General features: G+C 44.6%; 1 non-coding gene across 1 annotated transcript; it reads right to left on the minus strand.

Moving 5' to 3' along the window:
- Nucleotides 1–7525: 7525 nt before the first annotated feature.
- LOC115873567 lies at nt 7526–7675 on the minus strand. The gene has a single exon (XR_004048467.1). It is a non-coding gene; the product is annotated as a U12 minor spliceosomal RNA (small nuclear RNA).
- Between the last annotated feature and the right edge of the window lie 9266 nt (nt 7676–16941).

Raw genomic sequence — 16941 nt, forward strand, 5'->3', positions numbered from 1 at the left:
AGTTATCTTCTTACCTACTACTCTATTTCTCCTCTCTTTATTCGCTAGCACGTCTATCTTTCCCACCACAGTCAGTCTCAACAAGCTCAGGTTTGTGTTGGTTTTTTTTTTTTCTCTCTTTCTTCTTTTTCCCTCTTTCTCCACTTCCCTTCCAATTCTCCTATCATATACCACTACTGACTTCCAGGTTACTACCCTATGCTTAGGGCAAATCAACCCAAATACCAGGAGGAACTCCAGCCTGCCCTCCGTGGGAGTGCTGTACACCACACCAGGCAGCTGAGGCAAGCATCTACACTGCGCTGCGACGCTGAGGAAACATCCATCGGACCTCTAAGGTGATCTTGTCAACTAGGGCAATTCTGCCTAGCACCACTGGGTCCCTGCATTAAAAAGAGCACACCAATCTGCCATTGTGGGGCAGGGTTTAAACCCTTCTAGCCCCACATTCAAGCAATCAGGGATCAGCTATTTCTTCATTCTTTATTTCTTCCTTCTCTCTCTCTTTCCTCTTTAACATCACAGCCAATCTTAGTGAACACAGTGGGTTTTCCACCCTTCTTTCTCTTTCCTCTCTTTTTTGTTTCCTTTCTTTCTTAGTTCTCTTCTCTTCTCTCTCTGCTTGTATGGTTCTCTCTTCTCTCTCTCATTCCTTTCACATGCCACTGCAGATTCCCAGACCCCTACCCTCTGACTAGGGCAACTCTGGCCACCCACTGGGCAGCCTGCCCCCTAAGACAGTACTGTACATAGCACGACTCTGTGCTACACAAAGCACAGCACGGGGTCAGCTATCTCTTTATCTATTTGTAAAATTCTCTCTCCTTCTCTTTCTTTTTTCTTCTTTTTCTTGATTTCTTTGTGTTCTTCTTTCACTGTTTCTTCTTTTCTCCTCTTCTCCTAGCTCTTCTCTCTTTCATACCACAGCCTCAGCCCCAGCCTCAGGTGGGTGGCCGTCTTTTTCCTCTGAAGGAGCGGGTGTAGGCAGTGGGTGCTGTTACGCAAAAACCGCGATAGAGTTAAGCCGCGGAAGTCGAAGCGCGAAGTGGCGAGGGCTATACCTATATACTAGGGATATACCTGACTTAAAAAATGAGAGATTCCTATGAGGAGCATTATAAAACACTACTACAAGAAATCAAGAGTGACCTCAACAAATGGAAGAATATCCCATGCTCGTGGATGGGCAGACTCAATATAAGAAAGATGTCAGGTCTGCCCAAGGCACTATATAAGTTCAATGCTATCCTGATATGAATACTACCATCCTTCTTCAAAGAATTGGGAAAACAGAGTACCAACTTCATATGGAGGGAAACAAGCCCAGAATTAGCAGAGAACTCTTCAAGAAGAAGGACGAAGTTGGAGGGCTTGCTCTACCTGACTTTAGCACGCACTATACGGCCACAGTAGTCAAAACAGTGTGGTACTGTTATAATGACAAATATTCGGACCAATGGAAAAGAGTTGAAGACCCAGAAATAAAAACATCAGCATATAGGTGTGGGGAGAGGAGAGTCCCCAACAAATCATCACAGGTCCGGTAAGCACAATTGTACAGCGATAATAAGTAAAGATTATAGCAAAGTCATAGAGAGCATGAAAGGTAGAGGCGCGATCGGAATAATGGAGTCAGACACAATTCATAGTAGCATGCTCACCTCAGCCTCGCTTGGTGTTCCTCATGGAGGGAGCCCAGCCACAAGAGCAGGAGAGAGCCTCGGGAGCGAGGACAGGAGAGCCTCAACTTTATTGCTAACCAAGGGTTATATCTCATTAGGGGGGCATGATTACAGGTAACCACACGTCACAGGAAGGGGCAGTACAATAGGCATACACATTATAGGAAGGGGATATATGATAGGCATAAGCATAACGGAAAGGGAACAAGCTAGGGGTGTGCCCATAGGAATGGGAATGTCTAGGGGTATACATGTTACAAGATTGGCATACCCTAGATTCATGATGGCAGCCTAACCTTGGTCATCCTTGGGCGGGTTTGACCTCTCTCTCTCTCTGGTGTCTCCTACAAGGAAACAGACAACTACTATCCTTATCAGAAGGGAGAGGGCTGTCTGCTTGGTCTAGATGGCTGATAGCTCTTAGGGAGAATGACCCCTGATGACCTCCAAGTGTATAGTCATTCACAAGCAGCTAAGTTTGGCATATATCTGGGGGAGACAACTTGGGAGAAATCCTTCTGTTTCCCATATATAGGCAACTGATCTTTGATAAGGGCCCCCAAAATATTAAGTGGGAAGCAGATGCCATCTTTAATAAATGGTGCTGGAAAAAAATGGATATCTATCTGCAGAAAAATGAAGCAAGACCCTTACCTCACTCCATGCACAAGAATAAACTCAAGGTGGATCAATTGGGACAAATCTGAGAACCTTGGCACAGGGAATACATGGGTTATCAGAAATAGGGAAGGATACAAACATAGAGGAGTCACAAATGGACAAGCAGGATATACTAAAGATAAGACACCTGTGTACATTGAAAGAATTCACCAAGAGAGTAATAAGAGAGCCCACCAACTGGGAAAACATTTTTAGCAATGACACATCAGACAAAGGACTTATTACTAAAATGTACGATACTTTGCAAGTTTATAATAAGAGAAAAACTAATTGCCTACTGAGGAGATGGGCAAAGGACCTGAACAGAAGTTTCACAGAGTCTGAAATCTGAATGGCCAATTAATATATGAGAAAATGTTCCTGATCATTAGCCATAAGAGAAATACAAATTAAAACAACTATGAGATACCACCTAGCACCCTCAAAGATAGCCCAATTCAAAAAATCAGAAAGCAACATGTATTGGAGGGGCTGTGGTGAGATAGGAACTCTCATCCACTGCTGGTGGACCTGTAGGTATGTACAGCCACTATGGAACTCTATTTGGTGATTTCTAAAACAGATAGAAATTGAGCTACCATACGACCTAGCAATCCCCCTACTGGGTATATACCCAGAATAGGCAAGAAACAAACCACAGTCAGATATCTGTGCTCCAATGTTCATTGTGGCATAGAGCAATCGCAAGGAGCAAATGGGAGCAAATGAAGGGGGAGGAGGAGAGAGTGGAGCATATGTTGGCCCACCAGGCCTGGAGGATGATATCCCCGCTCTGAACAGCCAATGCACAGAGTGGACCATATGGCTGATCCCACTATGAGACACACTGGCCCAGGGCCCTTGCTGGCCCAGGGCCCTAAGGGAGACAACACTGGAGACTCAGTGTCTGGACTGGCCCAAGCGGGCCCTGTGACACTGAGGCAAACCACTAAAGGCATGAGGCAGAGCAAGCGTGGGGGCAGAGCAGGGAGCCCCCGAGGTAGTACAAAGAACAGACTCTGGGGCCAGAGCAAGGAACCCCCTCGGACCTGACTGAAGGACACTTCTAGAGATCAAAAACCAGACCTTGATATATTTATAGGTTTTTCTTTCTTTTAAAATTTTTTTCTTTTAATTAAGTTATTCTTCTATGGATAATTGGTTTGTTTTTTTTTTTTTGTGATTGCTGTGTTCTCATTCATCATCTATCTTGCTATGGCTTTATTTTTGGTGCATATTATTATCTCTACAGATCTATCTAGATAAGATAGCCTGGATGAATAGTCTGGAGGAGAAAACAAAGGGACCAAGGGTTCTGGAGGGACACAGGAGAGGGGGAAGTAGGGGTAAGGAGGTGGTACTGACCAACCCAGGGACAGGGGAGCAACAAGTGATCCAAAATCAGTGGCAAGGAGGGTGTGAGAGGCCTGGTAGGGATTCAGCAAGGGCAATGTAACTGAGAGAAATTACTGAAACCCAAATGAAGGCTGAGCATGATAGTGGGACAATTGGAAAGTAAAAGGAAATAGAGGAAAGAACTAGGGGACAAAGGGTATTTATAGAGGTATAAATACTGGAATGTACATATGTAAATATATTTATATAAGACTGTGGGGAAACATCTACATGCATATATTTATAGGTGTCGTATTAAGGCAGCAGATGGACATTGGACCTCCACTCAAGTACTTACTCAGTGCATGAATACGTTGTTCTATTAAATTGGCATTCCAGGATGCACACCTTCCTGACACGATTGCTGAAGAAAAATGTGTGCATAAGCAAATGCGGTGAAGAAAGCTGATGGTGCCTGCTGTCAAACGATACAGCGTCTGGAGTCTTAAAGGCTTGAAGATAAACAAGTGACCATCTAGCTGAGAAGCATCAAAGCCCACATGGAAGAAGCACACCAGCCTGTCTGCTCATGAGGTGTAGACGGGACCAGTTATCAGATATCAAAGAACTAAAAATCATATCAGTGGGTGCCCACCTTCCTGATACAATCACTGAAGACAAATGTGTGCATAAACAAATGTGAAGAAGAAAGCTGATAGTGCCTGGCTATCAAAATATATAGCCTCTGGAGTCGTAAAGGCTTGAAGATAAACAAGCGGCCATCTAGCTCAGAAGCAACAAAGCCCACATGGAAGAAGCACACCAGCCTGTGTGACCACGAGCTGTCTAAGGGATCAGGTATCAAGCATCAAAGAACAAAAAATCATATCATTGTAAATGTGGGTGAGTGCAGAATGGAGACTCAAAGCCCATCGGTAGGCAACTGGACACCTCCTGACTGAAGGGTTTTGGGGAGGAGATGTGCCAGTCAGGGTGCAGGGTAGCAACAATGAAACATATAACTTTCTTCTAGTTCTTAAATGCTTCCTCTCCCCGCCCCGCCCCCACTATCATGATCCCAATTCTACCTTACAAATCTGGCTAGACCAGAGAATGTATATTGGTACAGATAGCAACTAGAAATACAGGGAATCCAGGACAGATGGCTACTTCAGGACAAGTGGTGAGAGTGGTGATGCCTGGAGGGTGGAGGGACTGTGGGGTAGAAAGGGGGAACTAATTACAAGAACCTATGTATAGCCTCCTCCCTGGGGGATGGACAGCAGAAAAGAGGGCAGGGGGAGACGTCGGACAGTGTAACATAGGACAAAATAATAATAATTTATGAATTATGAAACATTTATGAGGGAGGGTGTGTGGGGAGGGAGGGGGAAAATGAGCAGCTGATATTAAGGGCTCAAGTAGAAGGCAAATGTTTTGAGAATGATGATGGCAATAAATGTACATATGTGCTTGACACAATGGATGGATGGATGGATTGTGATAAGAATTGTATGAGCCCCCAATAAAATTATTTAAAAACAAACAAACAAACAAACAAACAAACTTACCACCTGTGACATATCAAAGGGGCAGATGCAGGGAGAAGCCGGAATGAGGGGAAAGGAGGTGCTGCATGGAGACTGCCAAGAACTCCGGAGAAGCTGAGATGAGAATTTTTCCCCAGCACAGACAGAGCCTTCCTGTAGAACAGACATCCAGAACTTGTGCTTCGAACCTCCCAACCTGTGAAAAATAAATTGTTGCTTGTTAAATACTTGTGGCATTTCTGTCATACTAGCATTGGATAATGAACACATACTCATCATATGTATGTATTATTCTCAATCGTATGACACTTCCTCAAGAGGCAGGAGAAATATTTTTCCAATTGGAGTTTGGAGCTGTGGGAGATGTAGTTGTGTAGTTTAAAACCAAGCCAAACAAAATAAAACAAGAAACACATGACCGAGAAAAGAAAGAGAGAAAGAAAGAAAAGTCGCCCATGGCACTGATGCGAGCAGCCTGTAGGATGGTGTAGGCTTGTCCTGGAGGGTTCCCGTGGCTGTCACCCTTACAGAAGTTGATGGCAACATGTTTCGCCCGTGGAACAGCTAGTGGATCTGAACTACTAACCAACCTTCTCGTTAGTAGCCGAGTGCCTTTGCCTCTCAGCCACCCGGGCTCTTTGCCGTGCAGCTAGAACCCCACATTAAAACTGTGATCTGGTGCCGTGTGTTATAACACCAGCATGATACAAGATAGGAAAGTGCTACACCATTCTGTATTTACCACATGTTCTGATACTTTATGATGAAAACACAATTTGGTAATGTGATCTGGAGACTTAATTGCCACGTATAACATTTGTACTTGGCAGGGATGATGTAAGCAGGGATTAAATCTCAGAGCATTCGATGACCTAAGTGATCTTTGAGATGTTTTCCAACCCATAGATTCTACGATTATACAGAAGTATCTGTTTGTGCCTAATTTCAGAATAAGTGAATTCAAAAAGTGCCTTTGGAACATAGGTAAGTCAAAGAGGACTAATGCCTACATGCGTTAAATTCTGAGTCTTTCAATCTCTCCTCATTCTTACGTTTTCACCTATAGCTCATTCTGTGCTGTCTCCCCCACCATGAGTGCATATTAACATAGAATTCTTCAGTAGTCCTAAATTGATGATTTTACATTATTAATAGCCCTTACTCTCCATTGGTTTTGCCATTAGGTTGAATAAATAAGTCTCCAACAAGGTAGAATGAATATATGTCCCATTGGAAGGCACGGGGAGATTTTAAGAAAATTGCTTCTAAGTCCTCGTAATCATGTACATGAAACTGTTTAATGGATTCTTTCCCCTAATGATATAAGAAGTGGTGGTTAATTTTTCACCACTTCGCTAAATAAAGTGTACCATTCCTAATGGATCTACAACCAGAATTAATTTCAGAACAAAATCATTAGTGACATGCAAAGAGGATTATGTGAGTTACACAGAGCCTTTTGTCAATTTATAGTTTACGTTTATGTTCAATGGATCTGGTGTTGTACGAAATAGCTTCTGTAGAAAGAGAAGAGACCTCCCTGCAGCTCAGAAATGATAATATTGACGAGAACTAGGTTTCCAGAGGGCACTCACATCCTCCCCTGCTTCCTTCCCACGAGAAAGAATCCACCTTGTAATATCATCCACTCAGGGGTAGGGGCTTCACTCTCTATTTTCGTAACTCATTTTAATATCTAATACTATTTTCTGCCAGTGCGTGGTTTTGTTTTGTCTTCTCACAAAGGAGCTGAACTGTCTCTTGTTAATTTTTGCTTTTTCAAACCTCCGTAAAAGCATACATCAACGGTTAAAATTCACCATTAAATCATGAGCTTGTGTTGGAGTCTTTTATTAAATCCACAAAGACAACTGGGGTTGCCTTTTGTTAATTTTTTTGATCATTACTTTTAAAATGATCCTAGACCACTTGTTCAGGCTTTGTTGTTATTGCTTGCTGTCATCGAGTTGGCTCCGTTTTACCGTGACCTTGTGTGCAAAGTATTTTCTGGTCCGACACCACCCTCAGGGTCACCACTATTTTGAGTCCATTGTTGTATTGATGGTCTCGGTCCATCATTGAGGCTGCCCTCATTGATGGGCTCCTTACTGTACCAAACATGACATCCTCTTCCTGATGACGTGTCTAACATGAGCAAGATACAGTCTTGCCATTCATTATACACAGGACCATATTCATTGTTTTACATATTTAGTATAGATGCTATCCAAAAATATGAATGCAGACCTTTGGTAGAATTCATTTTAATTTTATTTATTTATTTTTATAAGGGGGTTTCGGGCAGATCGCAACACCCAGGCATCCCACAAAGTAGGTGGGTCACCGTAGGGGCAACCTTTACCCGCTCAAAAATTCGTCTCACATTAGCAGTGAGGATCCAGGCGTCACCCCGGACCGTTATTTTCCTTACTCATAAGTTTAAGGCATTAGAATTCATTTTTAACAATGGAGTTTGTTTAAAAGAATTACTGTGGTTGATGAAAGAGACTATTAATAAAGTTTACTAACTGGCCGTAAGGACCCCTTGTGGCACTGTGGCCCAAACATTGGGCTGCTAACCATAACCAGGAAGTTCAAACCCACCAGCTATTCTGTGGGGGAAAAGTAAGGATGACTACTTCTGTACATATTTATAGTCTCAGAAACTCTCTGAGTAGTTCTCCTCAGTCCTTTGAGGTTCTGATGAATGGGAATCTACTCTGGCCCTGGATCATGGCGGCCAGTAAAAGAGGAGGGTGAGTTATGAAATGTCCAGCATAATAGAAATTACCGAAGAGGCAAGTGGGCTGAAGGAACTAAAGTCAAACCATCAAAATATTTTAATATCCTTCTTATTTAGAAGGGGAAATGCGTGGAGATAGATTTTTATGCAAAAATGAAGACAATTGTAACCCTTGTGTAAAAAGAGAAGCATGAGTAATTGGTAGCAGAAAGCCGAATGCAGGCTGTCCATGAATAGACGACAAGTCTTCTTGGCTGGGGAAGGGGTGGACTGGCTGGTACACATGGGTGCTCTCAAAAGTCTCCATAATGATCAGAATTTATGGCAGTGTGCAAGGCTGAGGGCATTTATTAGTAAATAACAGGGGTGGTATAGTGTAGTGACCCAATCATTGGCCTATAATCAATCAAAGATTGGGCTCCGTGTGTAATTCTCCTGGGAGATTGTTAGAAGAAGAATACTGCTAAGGCCAGACGATGACTCATCGGGGCCAATTGGCTCTTTGCTGAGGAAAGAGATTCTGTTTCTGAACTGTAGCTCAGATTTCTTAGGGAGGCATGGAGAAAGGACTGAGCAACCCCATGTCTTTCTTTTGTGGTCTGCTTTGTGAACCACAGCACAGTACCTGGGTGGAGTCTAGTTTACTGCAAATATTGGGAGAAGCTAATGAGCTGGCACTGGTGCCCTGGTGGCCCACTGGTTTAGCCCTCAGCTGCCAACCAGAAGGGGGCCAATTCAGACTCACCAGCTTTTCTGCATGAGCAAGACGTGACGGTCTGTTTTTGTGAAGATTGCAGCCTTTGAAAGCGAAGGGTCAGTTCTACTCTGTCCTATAGGGTTGTCATGAGTCAGAATTGACTTGATGACAACAGGTGCTGTTTATTTATTTATTTTTTAAATTGTTTTATTAGGGGCTCATGCAACTCTTATCACCATCCATCAATTGTATAAAGCACATTTGTACATTCGTTGCCCTCATCATTCTCAAAATATTTGCTCTCCACTTAAGACCTTGGTATCGCGTCCTCATTTCCCCCCCTCTCTCCCTGCTTCCACCTCCCTCATGAACCCTTGATAATTTATAAATTATTATTATTCTGTCATGTCTTACACTGTCTGAGGTCTCCCTTCACCCATTTTTCTGTTGTCCGTCCCCCAGGGAGGAGGTTATATGTAGATCCTTATAATTGGTTCCCCCTTTTTATCCCACCTTTCCTCCATCCTTCCTGGTATGGCCACTCTCACCACTGGTCCTGAAGGGTTCATCTGTCCTGGATTCCCTGTGTTTCCAGTTCCTATCTGTACCAGGGTACATCTTCTGGTCTAGCCAGATTTGTAAGGTAGAATTGGGATCATGATAGTGGGGGGAGGAAGCATTTAGGAACTAGAGGAAAGTTGTACGTTTCATCGTTGGTATACTGCACACCGACTGGGTCATCTCCTCCCCGTGACCCTTCTGAAGGGGGTGTCCCATTACCTACAGATGGGCTTTGGGTCTTCACGCTGCACTCCCTCTCATTCACAATGAGGTGGTTTTTTGTTCTTTGATGCTCGATCCCTGATCCCTTCAACACCTCGTGATAACACAAGCTGGTGTGCTTCTTCCATGTGTGACAACAGGTTTCATGAGCGAGCACTGTACTATGTAATGTTTTCTTTTGTTGTACCATGAGTTGTCACCAGGAGTCAGGACTGATTCAATGGCGATGTATTCTCTCACTCTTTCATCAAAAATTTTGAAATGCATAATGCACTCTCCTATTTTATATACTTACAAGAACATGCAAGAGAATCAGTATATAGAGATGGAAAAGGAAAATATTTGTTTATTATGAGTGGGTGATTAATTTTTCCAAAGACTGAAAAAAAGTATTACAAGATCACAACATTTCCTATACTGTTAGTCTCAATATGTGACAGTATAGTTCTAGGATATGGCATGTATGCATTAAATTATTTTCTTTTCATTAAAAGTAAAGGTATTATGAATGTTTAGCCCATTATGGAGGAAATTGAAGCAAAATATATCTTCTTCCGGAGTTTCCCTTTTGAGTCTCACCTTAGGTTCGTTTTAGTTGAGGAGATGTGCTTTTAGTCTCTATTGTGGGGACTCATTATTATTATTTAAGTTTCCTATTGGGTTACACATTGGTTTGTTAACTACGAGATCAGTCCTTCAAACCATTCCACAGGAACAAGATGAGGGTTTCGGTACCAATCAAAACACGGACTCCTGGGCGGGCGCTGGGCGGGAGTCTGCGGGCCATTGAGATTCCAGGCAGGCAGGTCAGCTCAGAAGGCTGTGACCACTGTTTGGGGGGTTCCCACGAGGCACTCTTGGCAGGTTTTCTTAAAGGACACAGGATGGTCACTGGGCCTTCTTAGGAAGAAATTTCAAGAATATGAAAAGCTGCATTGTTGATGAGTAAAGCCAGGAAAAATATAATGAAGACGTGCTTTCATCGTGACAATGTTGATTCGTTGAGGGTATCAAGGATTGTCCATAGAGAATTTTGGGGGAAAACTTTATCCTCCACCCCGCCCCCCCACCCCAGCTCCAATCTTCCCCTTTCAGTGCCATGTTGTTCCCTAGACTCAACATTTCAAAGGAGCCCACTTGGAAGCCCTGGAAGATCCCAAGCGGCCATGTGAACATGGTATAAATTGAAGAACATTGGATTTTTGTGGAAAACCTGGCGTGATGGCTTCACACGTGTATCGATCTGAGATGGAAGCTAATTCAAGAACTAATCACTTCATATCTTGATATATTTGTTTAATAAAAGTTTTATTTCATAAAGCTTTCTATGATTTTGAAACAATCCTGTCAGACCTATCCTTATTTTTGTCTTTTGCCAAACTCTGGAGTGTTTATCCAGATGGCTGGCAGGCACCTTGCCACGTCCTCATTGATCGGCTGAGGTTGAGCGTCCAGATTTGTCATTTAAAAGCCTATTTAATGAAATCAATACATTGTGTAAGAGACAGTTAAGTGAAAGTCAAATGCATAAAGATTGAGAGCTGTTAATCCTTGAAATTTCCATCCGAACAACTGGCAACGTTGTTGTTTCCATTGTAGAACCCTCACCTTCCGAGCAGGAAGCCTGGGTGGGATTGCCTGCCCAGGCACTTCACAAACGCGCACCGCCCACCTGCCCCTGACAGCTTGCCTGCTGCCCTGATGCTGAATAGGCCTTTGCATGGCTTCCAGACTACAGGGGGCTAGGAAGAAAAGCATGATGATGTATTTCTGAAAATCAACAGTGATCCAATCTGCAACGAATCAAAGAGAAGACACTTTTTATGTCATGGGGCACTGGATCACCATGTGTTTGGGTTAACAACAATAACCATCCTCACCAATGTGGTTTTTAAGATTCTTGAACTGTCTTCCTAATAAGGCCCCGTGATCATCCGATGTCCTTCAAGAAAATCTATCGAGAGTACATTTGGGGAACCCCCCACCCACACAGTTGCCATAACTTTCTAGAGCACCTGTCTGCCATGAATTCAAATGGCCCACCATCGCCACTACCACCTCCATGGTCACCACCATCCTACTAATCCCAGATTTCCCATGATGCCATGTGATCATGAAAATAAGCTCCCCAGTGCTTCCTGTACTTTGAATATCTTTGCAACTCAAGAATTAGTAGGATATTTCCCCTCTCATTATTACTATTAATGCTATTTGGCATTTTGCTATGCTCTTTGCCTCTTTTCAGTATTATAAGAATAGATGTGTTGTGACATGCAGATGACAAATTAATATCTTCTCTGCTAATTAGAAACATTTCCATGAAACGTTATTTGACACGGAAGTATCTCCTGAAGTTTTCTACAGTGTTGTTCCACCAGGAGTCAACGTGGAATGAAGGATTAAAAAATAAAAGCAGGGGGTAGGGGTGGGGAGGGCAGATTTAGCATGGAACAATGGGACTTGCTGGCATCTCCTTTTGTTTTATGTAATGCAAAATAGGGCATGGAAGCAAATGTGTGTTGTTGTTACATGCACATTGTAGAGTGTCCCTTCCAGCACCGATGCATTCCCTGGCAAGTAACTAAAATCAGATTCATCAGGATACATAGCTATCTCCCATTTTAATAAACCTGATGATAAGTGCTTCCAGGTATGGGGCAGCAGGAGGAGGCTGTCAGTCAGGACAGAGATAGTTTCCATGATTCCAGTTCTCCATTCTCACTGCCTAGGTGTTGAGACCTGATGCAGAGTGGTGGCAAGATACCTGCTGTCCAGTGCCGTTTTCTAGCCGTCACAAAGCATGGGAGGATAAGAAAGTGGAAGAGAGGAAGATCGCCATGCTCCTGGCTTTTCTTTGTTCAGCAAAGAAACACTTCTCCAGTAAGGATTTTGTTTTTCATCTCCATGCCTGTAAGGGGCTCACTTGGCTGTGCCTTCTGGGAAGTAGGCGAACAATAGTAAAAAAAAAAGACAGGCACAACTAGGTTACGCAATGGGACTCCAGGGAGGTCTCACCCCAGACCTTCACACTCCCCTTGCTTTGTGTCAGAGCAGTTGTGTGCTCCTGCAATTGGGAACGGGGTCCCTAGTGCTGGTCCTCAGCCACTATGCCCCGCAGTGGCTGCACCAACCTCCTCTGTGGCCACAGGCAAGACTTGACAATCGTCTGAGCATGTGCTAGCTCTCATCTCTGGTTCTGGAGCTTCCTTAGTACCACTAGGATAGGAGATGTTATAGGACCCATTTTTGAGGGTCCCCCTCTTACACCCTGGGAGTTTGGAGGAGGAGGTTAATCCCCGCGGTACATTTTGAATCCTGGAAGGTGGGCACTTGTGAATAGATTCTTCCCCCTCCTCTTCTCTGGCAAGAGTGTCGCAGAACAGTTGGGAATGGCACCTTTTGAAGATGTCCTTCTGGATGCAGCAACCAATTCCTGTTCCTAAGCTATAGCCAATTTAGATACAACTCCTCTGTTTGCTCTATCGTCCCACTCTCCCTTTCCTTGCCTTTTCTTTCATTCCTGCTTCCTGGGATTACATGCCTCAGTGAAGCAGCAGTACATAAACTCTTGCCTCAGGCTAGGCGTAATAGAGTCGGACTCCATTTTTGATGTGAACATGCTGACAGCTTTTATACGTTTCACTCCACCCTCTCCCCCTCCTGGCCTACATCGGGACAAGCTGATAGAAATGTATGGATGCTCTGTGCTTTAGTTCAAGCAGAGGTTAAAACCATTCAAGCCCTGTATCCAGGTAGGAACCCTTACCCAAGACCCACCGCTTCTTATTAGTTAGTTACCTCTGGGTTGGCTCTGACGCATGGCAACCTTATGTATAACAGAAGCAAGCTTTGCTCTGTCCTGTGATATTTTCATGGTTGTTGGTACATTTGATGCAATTCATCTCATTGGGGGATTCCTTTGTTGCCCTTGACCCTCTACTCTACCTAACATGATGTCTTCTCTGGCAATGATCCACCATAAAAGTAGCCTATAACACCCACCACCCACCCCCAGACCCCTGAGCTAACCACCAGAAAAACTCATTATGTATGTAATAAGCCTTTTCACACCTTCTTTGTGTTTTTTAAAATTGTTTTTATTTTAATAAACCATTTTATTGGGGGCTCTTACAGGTCTTATAACAATCTTTACACCAGTTGTATTAAGCATATTTGTCCATATGTTGCCACCATCATTTCCAAAATGTTTTCTTTCTATCTGAGCTCCTCTTTTTTCTGCTCCCTCCCCTATCTTCTTAAACCTTTGATAAATTATAAATTATTATTGTTTTCATAGCTTACACCAGCTGCTGTCTCCCTTCACCCACATTTCTGTTGTTCATCCCCCTGTGGGGGGGTTGTACATCGATCATTGCAATCAGTTCACCCTTTCTTTCCTTCCCGCCCCAAGCCCTACCTTCCCCTACCCACATAACATCGCTACTCCCATTATTGTTCCTGAGGGGTTTATCTGTCCTGCATTCTGTGTGTTGAGAGCACTTATCTTTACCAGTGTACATGTTCTGGTCTAGCCAGATGTATTTGATAGAACTGGGGTCATGATTGTGTGTGTGTGTGTGTGTGTGTGTGTGTGTGTGTGTGTGTGTGAAGTATTAAAGAACTAGAGGATGTTGTGTGTTTTGTAGGTGCTATACTGCACCCTGGCATCCTTCTTTGTGTGTTAATGGCACCATCAACCTTAACATCTGAGCCCCAGTTGGGGTGATGTTCACTCTTCAGAGTGACTGTGGCTTATTTGGGGGTGCTCTGTACACTGGCTCCAAGCATAGCTTATTCAGGGGGTGGTGGTGGTGGTGTCTCTACACATTGCCACCATGAAGAATAATTAGAATTCACTGGGAGGGAAGACTTGGAAGAGCAGGTAACAGATGCCAGACCACCATGTACAGAGACAGTGGTCAGAACCCAGGTAGATCACACTGAGAGTCTTGGTCCGCATGAGGGTTTAGAAGAGTTGTGAGAAGGTATGAAGAGACTACATCTTAGAAGAGAATGAAAGAGCCCCAGTGGTGCAATGACTTAGGTCTTGGGCTGCCCACTGCCTCCTCCACTTCCTTGGAGAAAGATGGGGTGAAGATGTCCACTTTCAGGAACCCTACATAGGGTTGCTGTGAGTCAGAATCACTCAATGGCAGTGGGTTTTAGGGCCTCGTACAGAGCAGAGCCCAGCTTTGCCTGACCCCGTGACCTCTTCACACTTTTTCATATGTTTGAGACCAGGTTTGCAGTGATTGTGTCCGTCTGTCTCTGGAGGGTTTCCTTCATTTGCACGGACCTTTGACTTGACCACCCATGATGTCCGTTTCTCCTCTGACAAGTTCAAAGTGAGCAAGCTCAAGTCTCACCACCCACGCAAGAAGGGGCCTTCGGACAGGAAGGAATGGATAACCCTGACGGTTTCTTTATTCTGACTAGCCCCTCCCTCCTCTTCTAGCCCCAGAAACTCCAAGAGACCGCAGCTTCTCTCTGCTGAGGAGGCCTTCAGGCAGGAACCTAGGAGATCTTCAGGTCAGGGTTTGCGGACCTGACCCACCACTGTTTGTTAGAATATGCAAGTTTCCTGGCCGGCCCTAAGGCAACCACAGCTTCTTTCCGCTGCTTCTGTAAGAGAGAGCCAGCCGGCCGCTCCTTTTTGAGTGATCCACACAGGTGGTGGTAGAATGAATGAGAGCTGACTCGACATCAGCGAACACCACCACCCCTGAGTCGGAGCAGCTATAGACGAGAGACGGTGGCCACAGAGTCTCTGCAAATCCACAAAAGCAGCCAGGAGGAGGATTGTCTATCACACTGGAGCTTCCCTGCCTCTACTTCCCTCTTGGGGACTCAACCTCAGATGGGCCAGAAAGCGAACCTAGCCAGTGGGCAACGATTTAGAAATGCAAATCCAGGAATGAGACCTCTCCATCTCCAGCTGCCTGCGTTCTATGAGAATCGGGCTGAACTGAAGGGAATGCCTCTTTAACAGTAGATTAAAGTTTTGGCCAGTGCATGGAACTAATTACTGTGATTATTAAATCAAAGCAAGATTTTATGTGACTAGAAAATTTGAGGCTGCCTGCATTTTGACCCAGAAACAAAGGAAGGGCCAATCTCAGTGGATGCATTCTAAGGGTCTGTGGGGACACAAAAGATAAAGCTGTATTGTATGAAGCATCGTTGTTCAACTCCACTAGGACCTCAGTTTTTGCTTCCCAATCTCGTTTTCATAGAGAAGAAGTAAGACCAATTTGTCAGAATAGAGGTTTGCTAGATAGAATAGTAGAGAATCCCAGGACCTGGTTTCTACCATTGCCACAGTGTCAATGTCAAGTCATGGCGATTTCATGTGTTTTAGGCACTTCCTCTGGCTGCCAGGCCTGGACCTTTCAGAGCCAGAGATCCAGGTCTTTCTTCAGAGGCAACTTTGGCTGGGTTAACACCACCACCCATTCGGTGAACAGTCAGGTGCTCAGCCACTGATGCCACACAGGGTCCTGTATGGGACTTGTAATTTGTAGGGTGTTCACAGGGGGGAAATCTTTGGAACGAACATTTCAGGCGTATGCAATGCCATCGGTGACCACGTGGTGGCAGCCGTCCATGAATTCTGGGCTTCGCCTGGCAGCTCCGGGGCCCCTGGTGATTCTGTGTGACTAGCATGATTTTGCCCAGAGTCCCTCAGAGCCCTGGCCTGCTTGTGCTTTTGGCAGAGGCTCTGCTTTCCCTGACAATATTTGTTTTGCTGTGGCGCCCTCGTTTGCTCCGCGAGGCCAGCTTTTGGGATGCCTTGTGAATATCAGATATTCTGGCTCTGCTTATGTTAACATAGCTGGGAAGAAGTTTAGCAGTGGGAACCTCTGTTGGTTTGGAGGCCTGTCTTTTGTTCTCTCATTTAATTCATAGACGGAGGGACGCACCGAGGAGGCAAAGCTGCTGCTACTGTTGGGGGTGGGGGTGGGGTTCTCTCAAATAATGCAGCCTTTCTAAGCACCTTGACACACGTGAGGGAGGGAAAACTTTTTGTGTGCCACGCTCGCGTTGGTACCCCTGGGGGCCTACGGCATCAACAGGGCGGGCTTTTCTAATTTGGTGCCAGATGGTGTGATTTTTGGGGGGTGGGGTGGGCGGCAGCAGGCAGAATAGAAATTTCCTTCCTGAAAATGAATGAATTAATCCAAATTAATCTTTTTCTAATCGGTCCATTTGTTAATAACCAAATTGCACGTATAGGGATCCAATAACCAGATGAGGACCAAGGTGATTTTGCAAAACACCGGTCTTCCGATGACTTCAGAAACGAGAGTCAGCCGTTGTCTAGATATGGGACGGTGTGTGTGTGTGTGTGTGTGTGTGTGTGTGTGTAGATCTGGAGGTTGCTGCAGATGGGCAACACACTCTGCTGTTCACCGAAGGGCGGCCAGCGAACCCACCCCGAGGCACAGAGCAGAGAGGCCTGGTGCTCTGCTCCGGGGAAGCAGCCATTCCATA

Source organism: Echinops telfairi, unplaced genomic scaffold (assembly GCF_000313985.2).
Source record: "Echinops telfairi isolate 266 unplaced genomic scaffold, ASM31398v2 ScPeMD7_7469;HRSCAF=8507_0, whole genome shotgun sequence".
NCBI classification, from domain to species: Eukaryota; Metazoa; Chordata; class Mammalia; order Afrosoricida; family Tenrecidae; genus Echinops; species Echinops telfairi.